Below are 13,291 nucleotides of genomic sequence, written 5' to 3' on the forward strand. Positions count from 1 at the left end.
CTTCTGGCTTGCAGCCTGCACACGGGCCCTTTCCCGTCTCCCCCCTCAGCATTGCATCATGGTCCTTGGCACAGGGTAGACCTTTAAAAGCATGGTGCTAGTCTAGAGCTGTGGCATCCTGGGGGCAGGCCTTTCTGTCCCCTTTTGTCCTCAGTGCCTGGCACAGAGCGGGCACTCAAAAAATACATGTTGACTGAGTGAAAAGGATTCCTTCAAAACCCTCAGCTTTTCGAGACATAAATGTCAACGTTAATTGGATCTTATTTTCTTCGAAAGATTTTACAGCAGCTGAATGCTTTCACACATTTGTAAAGGGTACTAAGCATGCATAAAGAGCTATCACTCTCTTTTCTGTTTGCAAACACGGTGCAGACAGGCACATGGTTCTCTAGCAGAGGGCTGAGCCAGCAGGGGGATCTTCCTAGAGGGGTAGAGTCCTAAGCTGTGCCGGGAGGGGTAGAACAGGCTCCACAGGCAAAGAGGACAGGGGATGGTACCCAGGTGGGAGAAATCACAGCAGGACGCACACAGGCAGAGTACAAATATCCCAGACTTAGGATGTATTCGAGTTATGACAAAGAACCACACATATGACATCCTTTTTTTTTTTTTCTACATCTCAGTAATATGTACAACGTTGCAGTGTATAATTTGCTACAATGTTACAACATTTCTCAGCGGTTCATTCACAGATGTTTATATGTAATGTTTCGAACCCTCAAAGACAAAGATCTGCTTTCTAAAGATACTGATGATAAAAGGCAATAGTAATGAAAACCTTAAAAAAAAAAAAAAATGAGGTCTTCGACTTACATCAGAACTGACTTACAACGGATTCATTGGAACAGAACCCCGTCTTAAATCGTGGACTACCTGTATGTCAAAAAAACAAAAACAAACTTGTTGCTGTCCAGTTGATTCCAACTCTTGGTGACTCTGTGTGTTACAGAGTAGAACTGCTCCATAGGGTTTTCTTGGCTGTGATCTTTATGGAAACATGCCCAAGCCTTTCTTCCACTGCATCACTGGGTGGGTTTGAACTGCCAGCCTTTCGGTTAGTAGCCAAGAGCAAGCCATTTGTTCCACCCAGGGACCTAGTGTCTATCCAAACCAAAAATGCAAAGACAAAAACCATTGCCATCAAGTCAATTCTGATTCATGGTAGCCCCACATGTTACGAACTGAGCTCCATGGGTTTTCTTGGCTGTAATCTTTATGGAAGCAGATTGCTGGGCCTTCCTTCTGCAGAATTGCTTAGTGGGTTTGAACTACTAACCTTTTAGTTAGTGGCCTAGACCAAACTGTCTGAGTCACCCGGGAACCAAGAGTACGTCCAGGGGCTCTGAAACGAGTGCAGTTAGAACAGAGGTGAGGAATGGGTGACAGTGGTGGGCTGGGGGTCTGATTTACTCCCTAGGTAACAGAAATGAGGGGCCCCAGAAGCATTTGAGGAAGCTGTGTCTGGCAGTTCTCTGCACACCGACTTGGAAGGGAAGAGAAACTGGGGATTGAGAGATAATTTGGGGGTCCTTCTACTTAGATTTCATCTATATTTCACAATAGACTGAATAACCACAACACCCCCAACAAAGGATAAACAGGATGATTTGACTCATGCAACATTTATTGAGCACTTATTATACACGAAGCAAGAGAAAATGTTCAGTGCTTCTTAGAAGCAGGTATTTGTGATTCTGGTTTTAAGCCACCCCTGAATTAAGAAATCCAAACTAAACAGAAGGCTAAGGAATTATTCCACTCCAGATGCCTGCCAATTTCCTCAAGATGAAGCTTGTGGCAGATACAAATATATTCCAGGAAAGTACTTTCCCCTTCTTGCGCAGACTTTACATAAATAAGACAGGCAGTGCTTTGTTTAGATAAGTTTTTATGAAGGTATTAATCCACGGCTCAGTATATATTTCACTGTCAATGAAAAATTCACCTCTATTTAATTTTCTTTTAAAAAATCAAAGTTTAAGACAACTTACCAGATATGTAATGCAACCCAAGAAATAACTTAGGGTTTGGATGCCTTGAAACTCACCCTACACTCGACCAGGTGTGCAGGTTTCACTTAGGAGTTGAAGAAAAGATTGAAAACTGCTGGAAAAAATCAGAATAAAGTTCTCAGGACTTATTAGGAAGTTTTTGGGCACAGTTCAAATTCTAAGACACAGTTCTGAGTGCCTATAACATACAATGGCTCTAGGTGTGTGGAATGTGCATTTATATGTTAATTTCATGCCAGAGTTCACCTGGAAAAAATCTCCTCGTGCTCCTTTAGACTCCACGAGGTTCCCAGGATCCATTATCTCTGACACTCATTTCCTGGGAGCACTTGCTTCATGCTTTCGGGTGTTTTCATTCATTTATAAGACAAATATTTATTGAATACCATTTCTGAATATCCTCAGGCATGGTCAGGCTTCCAGGGTATAAAGGTGTGGTGTCTGTGTGTGTGTGTCTGTGTGTGTGTGTGTGAGTGCAGGGAGGTCAGGTTTACAGAATACAATTGTGTGTGTGTATATCAGTGTGGGAGGTCAGGCTTATGGGATACAATGGTGTGTGCAAGTGTGTGTGGTGTGTGTTTGTGTGTGCGTGAGTGCAGGGAGCTCAGGCTTCTGGGATACAATGGTGTGTGTGTACACTCGCAAGGAACAAGGGGGCAGATACAGCAGTAAAATCCAGCCCATGGGAGACTGGATGCACCATTCAGGTTGGGTTTGGAGGGATGGGTAGAAGCATGCCAAGCGGTCTGGTCCCTGACAAGGAATGACAAGGAAGACACACAGTATTAAAAGGCAGGAGCCATTCTGGCACCTGTGTGTAAGATTCACACTGGGCCATGGAGTTCGAACTTGCCTTTGTGGGTAGCTGAAGGCCAATGGAAGTTTCTTAGCAAGGACTAGGGTGATGTGAAACAACAGGGAGGGTTCATTCCTGCGGGGAGGGGGAGCACTCTGCTTCGTGGCCTGGAGGAAGCAGAGCCTCCCTCCATGACATCATCCTGGGCAGCTGGCCTAGAAGCGGCCCCCCCCCCCGCCCCAACACAGACAGGGACACATGTACGACCTCCCAGGACGCTGCTCTGTGTCCTCCCTTCTTTCCCATGTCCTAAGCCCTGGCTGTCCGGGAGTGCCTCGGTTACACCTTGCAAGTATTATACCACATCTGGAAGCTTTGCACTAAAGGTTCCCTGAAGGAATGAAAAAGAAGCTAATTGCCATGAAAAGCACATTTCTCTCAAAACTGTTATGTTGAAGAATTCATGAGCCTATGTACTAGGGCTAGTACAATGACAACTTGTACAACACCCTTCACCTAGATTCACAGATCTTTTCGTTCATTTTCTGTACCATTTAAAGGAAGTGGCAAACCCGCTGCTGTCGAGTCAATTCCAACTCATAGCGACTCTAGAGGACAGAGTAGAACAGCCCCATAGGGTTTCCAAGGCTGTAATCTTTACAGAAGCAGACTGCTACACCTTTCTCTCAAGGAGCAACTGGTGGGTTCAGACTACCAGGCTTCTGGTTAGCAGACAAGCATTTAACCACTGCGCCACCAGAGCTCCCACACTGGGTCACCTAGGGACTTCTAATAATAAAAATCAAACCCATTGCTGCCGAGTTGATTCTGATTCATAGCGACCCTATAGGAAAGAGTAAAGCTGCCCCATGGGGTTTCCAAGGCTGTAATCCTTACAGAAGCAGACTGCCACATCTTTCTCCCGCAGAGTGGTTGGTGGGTTCGAACCACTGACTTTTTGGTTAGCAGCCGAACCAGGACTTCTTAAGTGGCAGACGCTTAGCCCTAAATACCTGAGTGTGTATCTCATAGGCATAAGAACATAAGCCCACAGTGCCACAATTCTATCACGACCACACCCATGGAAATTTAACATTGAAGCAATGATATTATCTAATATGCAGTCCAAGGAGCCCTGGTGGCACAACTGTTAACTGCTTGGATGCTAACCAAAAGGTTGGTGGTTCTAACCCATCCAGTGGCTCCACAGGAGAAAAGACCTGGCGATCTGCCCTCGTAAAGATTATAGCCTAGAAAACTCTATGGGACAAGTTGTGTTCTGTCACATGGGGCTACTATGAATTGACTCATAATTCCTGTTATTGTTGTTAGGTGTCATCAGGTTGGCTTCAACTCATAGCAACCTTATGTACAACAGAACAAAATGTTGCCCAGCCCTGAGCCATCCTTGCAATTATTGCTATGTTCGAGCCCATTGTTGCAGCCACTGTGTCAATCCATGAAACTTCCATAGCTGCCCCCAAAATGTCCTTTATGGCTTTTTCTTTTGTAATCCAAGATCCAAACAAGGATCGGGCATCGCTTTGGTTTTGAAGTCTCCTTGAGCTCCTTTCATCTGGAGCCTTGTCCTTCCCGACGTTGACACGTTTTGTAGAAGGCTCCACAGTCTAGATTCATCTGCTTGGTTTTCTGGTGATTAGATTCAGGTCAAAGGTTTTGGCGTTTCTCATCGTGCCTTGTCAGGAAACACATAACCCAGTGTCTCCCAGTATCCATGAAGTTTGATGCCTTGGCTTAAACGGGGTCTGCTAGACATCTCCATGGTAAAAGTACCTTTCCACCTTTTATAATTAACAAACTCATATCCATTTCCTCTCTATAATCCCTGAAGTGATACTTTGAGGCTGCTAGAATGTTCCACGTTCCAACAACCTTCCCCCAGTGGCTTGAGTGTCCAGTGGGGAATCCCCAGCTGAACCAATGATTGATTCCAATGCGGTGACGGGCTAGCTCCATCCCTCCCTCTACATTTATTACCTGGGATTCTTCAGCAAAGAAGAGCTCCCTGCCCCCACCCCCAAGGGCTCGCTACATAACATGTGGGATCCAGTGCAACATGCAAACGTGAAGCCCCTTTTTCCAAAAAAGGGTTTCAAGACAGCAGCAGTAGAACATTTAACCAAGCGGGGGTCCTTCTGAGCTCAGGGCCCTGGACAACTCCTGGGTGGCTCGCCCATGAAGCCAGCTCCATCCCCCAGTTATCACATATGTACACATGACGTACATGTGCACACATGCATTTTTCGGAACCCCCACTCCACGAGTCCCCAAGTGGGCCAGTGCAGGTCCCGTCAGATGGCTCCCGAGTCCTTTCGACATGTTCCTATCTATGGTTTCTGGAGCAAGATGGTCCCCAGGCTCGCTTTGCCCCTTCTCTGCTCCAAATCTGGCTGGAGTCAGCCATTTTTCCAAGGAATCCTGGTTCCTTGTTGTGTGGGGATTGGTTGGTTGCTTAGAAACCCAGGTCTGTGCGCTGGGTAAGCTCTTTGCTCCTTGGGTGCTATTGCTTCTGGGTCCTTTTAGACGACAGAGGTAGGGTTTTTATTAATTTCTTTGTTATATCATGAGTTCATACTGATTCCCAACAACCTTCCCCCAGTGGCTCTAGTGTCCAGTGGCGATCCCGAATATGGCGATTTGGTGATTCAAGCCCCACATTCAGCGTTGGCTTCAGCGATTCTGTATTTGTGTCTCTCCTTTTCCTGCATGAGAAACCTGGTTCCCAGTCACCCTGATACGTACACGCTTGTCCTTTCTTACCAAAACCAAACCTGCTGCCGTCAAGTCGATTCCGACACACAGTGACCCTATAGGACAGAGTAGAACTGCTCCATAGGGTTTTCAAGGCTGTGATCTGTGCAGAAGCAGACTGCCACATCTTTCTCTCAAGGAGCAACTGGTGGGTTAGAGTTGCCAAACTTTCGGTTAGCAGCCGAGCACTTACCACTGCACCACCAGGGCTCCTTCTCCTATAGCAGGCCTAGTATATACAGTTTAAGACTTCTTTTTGTTCTCAGAAAGATCTATTAAAAATTTTCTTGATTCCGTGCGTATGCGTGGTTTATCAATGTGATGTATATTTGGATTCATTTGCTTATTTGTACTCAGTGTCAGGGTTGGCTTTTTTCATTTGTTTTCCATTTTATTTTTTTTGATTATGTAAAACATTTATATGGTTCAAAAGTGAAAACTACATAAAAAGGTGTGCTCAGAGACACCTGCCTCTTCTCTGCCCCCCACACACCTTTTCACTCACTCCATAGGTAACATTACTTGGAATCGACTCAACGGCAGCGGGTTTGGTTTGGTTTTAGAGGTAACATTGTTTTTTTTTTCTTTTTTTTTTTCAATTTTTGGTTTATGTTTCTTTTTTTTTTAAAAAAAAGAAGATGCTATATATTCATGGATTTTACGCCAGAGGTGGCACACTGCAGGTAATCCTTTGCGCTTTGATGAAAAACACATTTTGACGTCTTATCTGAAGTACGGTGTCCTTGCTTTTCGGTATCAGTGGAAAGAGAATGTGTTAATACAAACGTACGAGCAGAACCATTTATTAACAACAACAAGTGTTCCTTCCTAACATCAGATTTTAGGGCTTCTCAATAATATGAGGGGGCTGAACTAGCTGCTCTGGGGTCCCTTGGTGCTCCAGCAGACTAAATTATTCTCTGAGGAAGGGAACCATGTAAGATAGTAATAACCTGTCCTGTCTTGGGAGCTAAATTCCTCTTTATGTTTGAACACCAGCAAAATTATTTTTGTAGCTGCAACAGTTTTCAAGGGCATGTGGAAGACCTGGAGCCTTGGGCTGGGGAGGGTGGCTGCAAAAAGGGAAAGAGAAATAATTAACAGACCAAATGGGTTCCACATTCCTTTAAGCAAACTCAGCATATGAAATGGAGACGTATAGCAAAGCAAAATGAGAGGTCAGTGTTGATTTTGATCAAGAACCTGTTCTTTAGAAAAGCCTTCACTTACAGGAGCCTCTTAAATCCTAGGTTTCTCTAGTGCTTTTGAAAGGATTCAGTCTTTAAAAAACTCGAGTCACATTTTTCCAGAAACATAAAGTAACAGGTCTACCCGTAGCATCTAAATGTAGATCTTCTTTTTTTTCGAGGTAGGAAAAAAAAAAACATAAATCTATTGCTGAGAATTTTGGCAGTTAAGCCACGTGAGGAAAAAGGTGGGGGAAGGAAAAAACAACCAGGAATTGTTAGTTTTAAGGTCAGTGAGAAGAAAATGCAGTATTTTCTTCTCATTAAGTCTGGAAGGTTCCATATTTCAGGCTGGTTCATAGTTATAGACGGAAAATACTGAGATGCGGCAACCTACCTCACTTACATCCCACTGCAGGTTAAAATGCTAGGCTTGAAACCAGGATCGCCTGTCCCTTCTCAGTGATTTACAAAACCTGAGTGACATTACAGCCCAAAGAGCGTAAAAAGCATTCCAGTCAGGTTCGTGGCTTTTCCTAACATCGTCATAAATTCAGTAATACTTAAACATCACTTACGAGAAACACATACATTTTGAAGTCTTCTTACCACGTTAGGAACGCATAGTAAACATGTGCTCTTAAGTGCCATTCTTAAATCACGATCATGAAATCAAGGAGTCTACACTGATACCAAGTGTCCCCTCGTGTTTTTTGGTCAAAGTGTACAAGGAGTTCCCTTTTTTTTTTAAATGAGAGGCTACTTTCCATTCCCAGTCCTCTTGGAGAACGGTATAGCAGTTAACTGTAGTCCGTTGGCAGCGTGGCTCTCTAGGGAGGACTCTGGAAATCTGAGAAGGAGGGTGATGAGGATGGCGGCCAGTGTCGGTGCTTACCAAGTGTTATGGATTGAATTCTGTCCCCCCAAAAAACATGTGTTGGAATCCTAACTTGGGACATAATCCTATTTGGGTAGGGTTTTCTTTATTATGTCAATGGCACCATATTGGTATAGGGTGTGTCCTAAACCTGATCACTTCTGAGTTATAAGGAGCAGGTTAGACGCAGAAGAAAGCACAAAGGGGGAAGATAGATCCACATGAAGATCCCCAAGGAACCAAGGAATGCCAGGACTACAGAAGCTGAAAGAAACAAGAATGTTCCCCTAAAGCCAACACAAAGAGACAGCCTTCCCGTAGAGCTGGGGCCCTGAATTCAGACTTTTAGCCTTCTGAACTGTGAGAAAATAAATTTCTGTTCCTTAAAACCCCCCACTTGTGGTATTCGTGCCACGCAGCCCCAGGAAACTAAAATGCCAAGTTAGGGTTCAGGAGCTGCCAGTGACTTGGGGGGCCCCTTTCCTGCACAACCACAAGATGTCTGCCTCCACCCAGCAGGTGTGGGTGTAAGCACGGCAGTTCTGTGTAAATTTAATTATTAGCATGAACTGAAGGTACTGTCATTGTTTAACTCATCCGACCTTTTAAATGGATAACCAACCTTGAGGCTTAATTGGATTAAAAAAAAAAAAATCAATTTCTAGCCATTGCCTAGAGTGGAAATGGAGAGCTGCACCACGCTCAGGCAGATGTAAAACCAGTTTTGCTGAAGAGTATTTATTATTTACAACTTTGCAGTGACATTCTCTCTCTTGGTAAGCAGTTTATGTACACCTATACCTTTAATGAACAACCGCAACTATACACAGACATGCGAGTCATGTCACCAGCAAAATCATTATTTTCCGTTGGGCAGCAGCCCCATCCATCAGCAGAAATCTGTGCACGCCAATTACGTGGCAAACGGAACTGACGGTAATGACATACCACTGTTTGCAAGTCGCTCTTAGCCTCAGTCGGGTCTAATCTTTGTAATAACAAAAAATCCTTGAGGAAGCTTTTTACCAAATCACACCTTGACCATTCAATCCTTCTTGAAGAAGGTCATTTAATTTTATGGGAAGAAATGAACAATTAAAATGGCAGAAGCAGAATGAGTAGTGGCCTGGAAATGAGAAAACAGAAGATTCTTGTTCAAGCCCTGTGTTTCTACTTGTCATGTGACCTTGACAAGCCCTCTTGTAGACCTCAGTTTCCACATCTGGAAAAGAGGCGGGTTGCGGGGGGCTGCTGCTCCCTGCCCCCAACCCCTGAGAGGCCAAGGGATGCAAACCAGGGCTCTTCGCCTCTATTTCCACATTAACGAAATGAGAAGAATCATGATTAGCTAATGGTGGCATCTGGATGATTCGTTAAAAGCAGTTATAGAATAATAGTTGACAAACAGAAAATGCTAGTCCCAGTGGGCTATTTTAAACAAGCCCAAATTAAATGTACATTGTGTTGAATGGGGTCTCGTTTAAATGGTTCATTTTAGCCAGATTATGGAGCTGAGGCAAAGATCCACGAACTTACACTGAGCATTCAGGACTCCTGAAGAGCTCATTTGGACAATTGGACAAATGATTATTTTCTTGGCCTCGACTGACCAGATAACTGTGCACACATCTCCAAAATTCACCTCTCTGGAATGTCCCTTTGTATTGTAAGAGAACCCAGACACACCTTGGTAGGGTGATGTCCCCAAGGATGGGGTGGAGTTGGGGACGAGCTGAATGCAGCAGTGCAGACACCGCTGAGTCTTGAATCTGAAACCCCTTCATACGACGCTCGGCTCTTGGCATGCCAACACAGCTCCCTCAATCACTTTGAAGGGATTTGCTTTTTCTCAATTTCAAAACAAAATTAAACAAAACACACCAGGTAACAAGCTTAGAGGTAATACCTGGGTGGTCAAGACAATTTTTGAGGAAGTGTTTAAGGGCTAATCATTGATGTGGTGCCTACTTCTCGAATGTAGTCAGCACCAAATGAACCAGGTCTGCCCACCTAACCCTGAGAAGAAATGGAAACTTATGAGTTAATCAATGAATTAGTACCACCATGCAGCAGGAATTCTTAGTGCCATCTTGTTCTCCCTATACCCAGCTAATGCATGTTTCTTTGAAAAGGCATGTTAGCTATGTCTCTCCACATGGTTCCCACGTGTTTTGACTAGAATGAGGGATCCTGATGATCAAGAACAAGATAGCGCGTAGAATAATGTGCTCTTCTATTAGACTGAGATCCAGGCTATGCTAGTTGTCTTAGTCATCTAGTGCTGCTGTAACAGAAATACCACAAGTGGGTGGCTTTAACAAAGAGAAATTTACTCTTTCACTGTCTATTAGGCTACAAGTCCAAATTCAGGGTATCAGCTCCAGGAGAAGGCCTTCTCTCTCTGCTGACTCTGGAGGAAGGTCTGTGTCATCAATCTTCCCCTGGTCAAGGAGCTTCTCGGCACAGGGACCCCAGGTCCAAAGGACGTGCTATTCTCCTGGCTCTTGTTTCTTGGTGGCATGAGGTCCCCATGTCTCTCTGCTTGCTTATCTCTTTTATATCTCAAAATAGATTGTCTGGAGACACAATCCAATCTTGTAGATTGAGTCCCGAGTCATCAACATGATTGCCACTAATTCTATCTCATCAACATCATAGACAGGATTTACAACACATAGGAAAATCACATCAGATGACAAAATAGTGGGCAATCACACAATACTGGGCGTCACGGCCTAGCCAAATTGATACACATATTTTTGGGGGACACAATTTAATCCCGGATACTAGATAAGTCATTTTACTGTGGCTATGCAACTACATACAGACCAGGAAGAAGTCCATCTTGTTCAAACTCTTGGTTATGATCAGGCTTCTTAAATGACGCTTACTGAACTTAGCACGGTGAACTGCTGTACAGCCTGTTCTCTTATGGTCAGCGGGAGAAATGAAAGGGGACAAGGATGTGGCCACCACTTCCAGGCTGCCGACCAGGCATGCCTGAGGGCAACGGCCGATCTGTAGCTTCCTGCTGAACAGGCAGTGTTTTGGGTTGTGTCTGTACACACATGTAGCACCCCTGAAAGAGTGGGCCGCCAATGCCTCATTTAGGACCGTAACCCGTGAGCCCACTTGTCTTAGTTCTCCAGTGCTGCTACCATAGAAATACCCCACATGGATGACTTTAACAATCAGAAATTAATTTTCTCACAGTTTAGGAGGCTAGAAGTCTGAATTCAGGGCACCAGCTCTAGGGGAAGGTTTTCCCTCTTTGTTGGCTCTGGAGGAAGGTCCCTGTCTCTTTGAGCTTCTGCTCCTGGGAGATCTTCATGAGGCTTGACATCTCTCTTCCCCTATCTTTGCTTGCTGGCTTATTTAATCTCTTTTGTATCTCAAGAGATTGATTTAAAACACACCGTACACTAATCCTGCCTCATTAACATGACACGGACAACCCAGTCCCAAATGGGATTATAGCACAGGCATAGAGGCTAACTAAGATTTACCACACATATTTTTGGGGATACAATGCAATTCGTAACACCACTGCTTGGGACATACAAATGGTTTCTTAAACACACTGGGGAGCCTGCGTGTTTACACGTGGGTGGCTGCCTTTCCAGGAAGCCCCATCAGGATGGAACTGCAGTATTAGTCCCACTGGTCAGAATGTTCCAGAAGCCTAAGGCAAATGTCTACCCTTTGAGTAGATCTGTTCTTTGGGCAGAACCAACGGGCAACTTGACAGATGGAACTTCTAATCAAAGCATGAAGTGAGCAAGAGCCTAAGAAAGGCTCTTGCTGCTTCTGCGTGGGCCACTGGAGGCTCTGAAGATGGAGAACTTCCGTGAGCAGCAGCACCTCAAGACTAAGCTGGCCAAGGTGACTACGTGGAAAGATAACTCTTATCTATATGTACAGACTCTGGTGTTTAATTTAAAAAATATTTGTACACGCCTCCATCTGACCTTCTGCCATGTCTCCTGCCATAGTCACGAACGTTAATGCTTAATGATGAAGGACCTGCCCACCCAGCCTTTGAGGACCGCTGAACACAGACATGTTCTTGGTATGTTATCTAAAGCATACATTTGCATAAGAAAAATTATTATGTCTCTTAGGCAGTTTCCCTTTTTGTATACTAGATACCCAGCTGATTGGTCCTCTTGAAAGGGCCCATTCATTAGATAGACTTCCAGACACAGAGGCAAGGGGCCTCCAGCACAAACCACCGTTGGCCCAACATTACAGGCCAGGCCCTCTCAGAACACAAATGTGCCCGAAGGAAACATGAGCTTATTGCTAAAATCAATACTAGGATTGCAGGATGGTCTTTAATCTGCATGATTGCTTTATTATACAAAAAGTTTCCAGTGACAGTAAATTAGTTTTTAAAAAGGACAAAAAAAAAGTCCCTTTGGATAGAAGCGCTTCACTAATTGCTTTATTTAAGCGTATAAGAAAAAAAGCCTCATCTGACCAATGAGGTTGGAAGGGTTTTATTACCTTTAAGAAGCCATTAGCTAGGATAAAACACTGAAAGCACTTGTGTCAAAACAAATAAATAATGCTCTCTCAATTAGCAGAGAAAGCGGTCAATCCGTTAAAAGTCCGCGACGCACACACTGCTTCACGCAGCCAGCACCCCCCACCCCCCAACACACAAATTAACAGAATAGACAGTAGTTTTCAGCTTCTCAGGAAAGATCAGTGGGCGCCATGGGGAGCTGATGGTAAACATTCACGTTTCTCCTCCCTGGGCTGGTCAGCTGCCCCCACCCAAGGACACAAAGGGGCAGGTAATTGGCCCCAGGCCCTCAGCCAAGGCTGCTGAAGATGAAAGAGCCCAGCTGGTCAGGGTGAGGGAGGGACCCTGAGGTACCAGGACATGATTACCGTCCTTTCCTTTTCCATCCCCAAATGCTAATGATCTTTCCCCTGGTGAAGGCTCAACAGGAAAACAGTGTTCAGAAGGCCTCAACAAGTGCGTGCCTGGCTGGTAACTGCCTCTGACTTGACTTGGGGCTGTGCCTAGATGGGGCTGTGCCTAGATGGGGCTTTGCCTGGCACTGCACCGGCTCAGCCAGAAGGGGCACGTTTCCCCCATCCCCACACAACATCCTGAACACAATTTCTAATCAGATCCCTTTTTCACCCAAATGGGGTGGGGGGAAGGGGGGTGACAGACACAGAAACTAACCCTCATAAGCCTATGCACTGAAAATAAGTACAAATACATGACACACCTTTCTTAGCGGGTAAGGCCCGGCATTTTGAAAAGCTTTAGCGACCATCCAGTATTGCCATCATGCCCATCTCTGAGGAAAATCCCTGAATGTGAATGGCCTCACTTCCATGAAGAGCCTTTCTAACTCAGAAGGTCTTGACCACTGAGTCAGACATGCTCAGCTGCTAACCGAAAGGTTGGAGGTTCGAACCCACCCAGAGGTGCCTTGGAAGAAAGACCTGGAGATCCACTTCAAAAAAAGCAGTCATTGAAAACCCTACAGAGCAGTTTTACTCTGACACACATGGGGTTGCACCGAGTTGGGGTTCACTCCATGGCAACTGGTTTGGGTAGTTTTTAAAGAATACCTACAGCTACTCTGAGGGTCTGTAGCAGGCCAAGGAGGGGCTGGGTTTTTAT

This window comes from Elephas maximus, chromosome 25 (genome assembly GCF_024166365.1).
Source record: "Elephas maximus indicus isolate mEleMax1 chromosome 25, mEleMax1 primary haplotype, whole genome shotgun sequence".
Taxonomy (NCBI): domain Eukaryota; kingdom Metazoa; phylum Chordata; class Mammalia; order Proboscidea; family Elephantidae; genus Elephas; species Elephas maximus.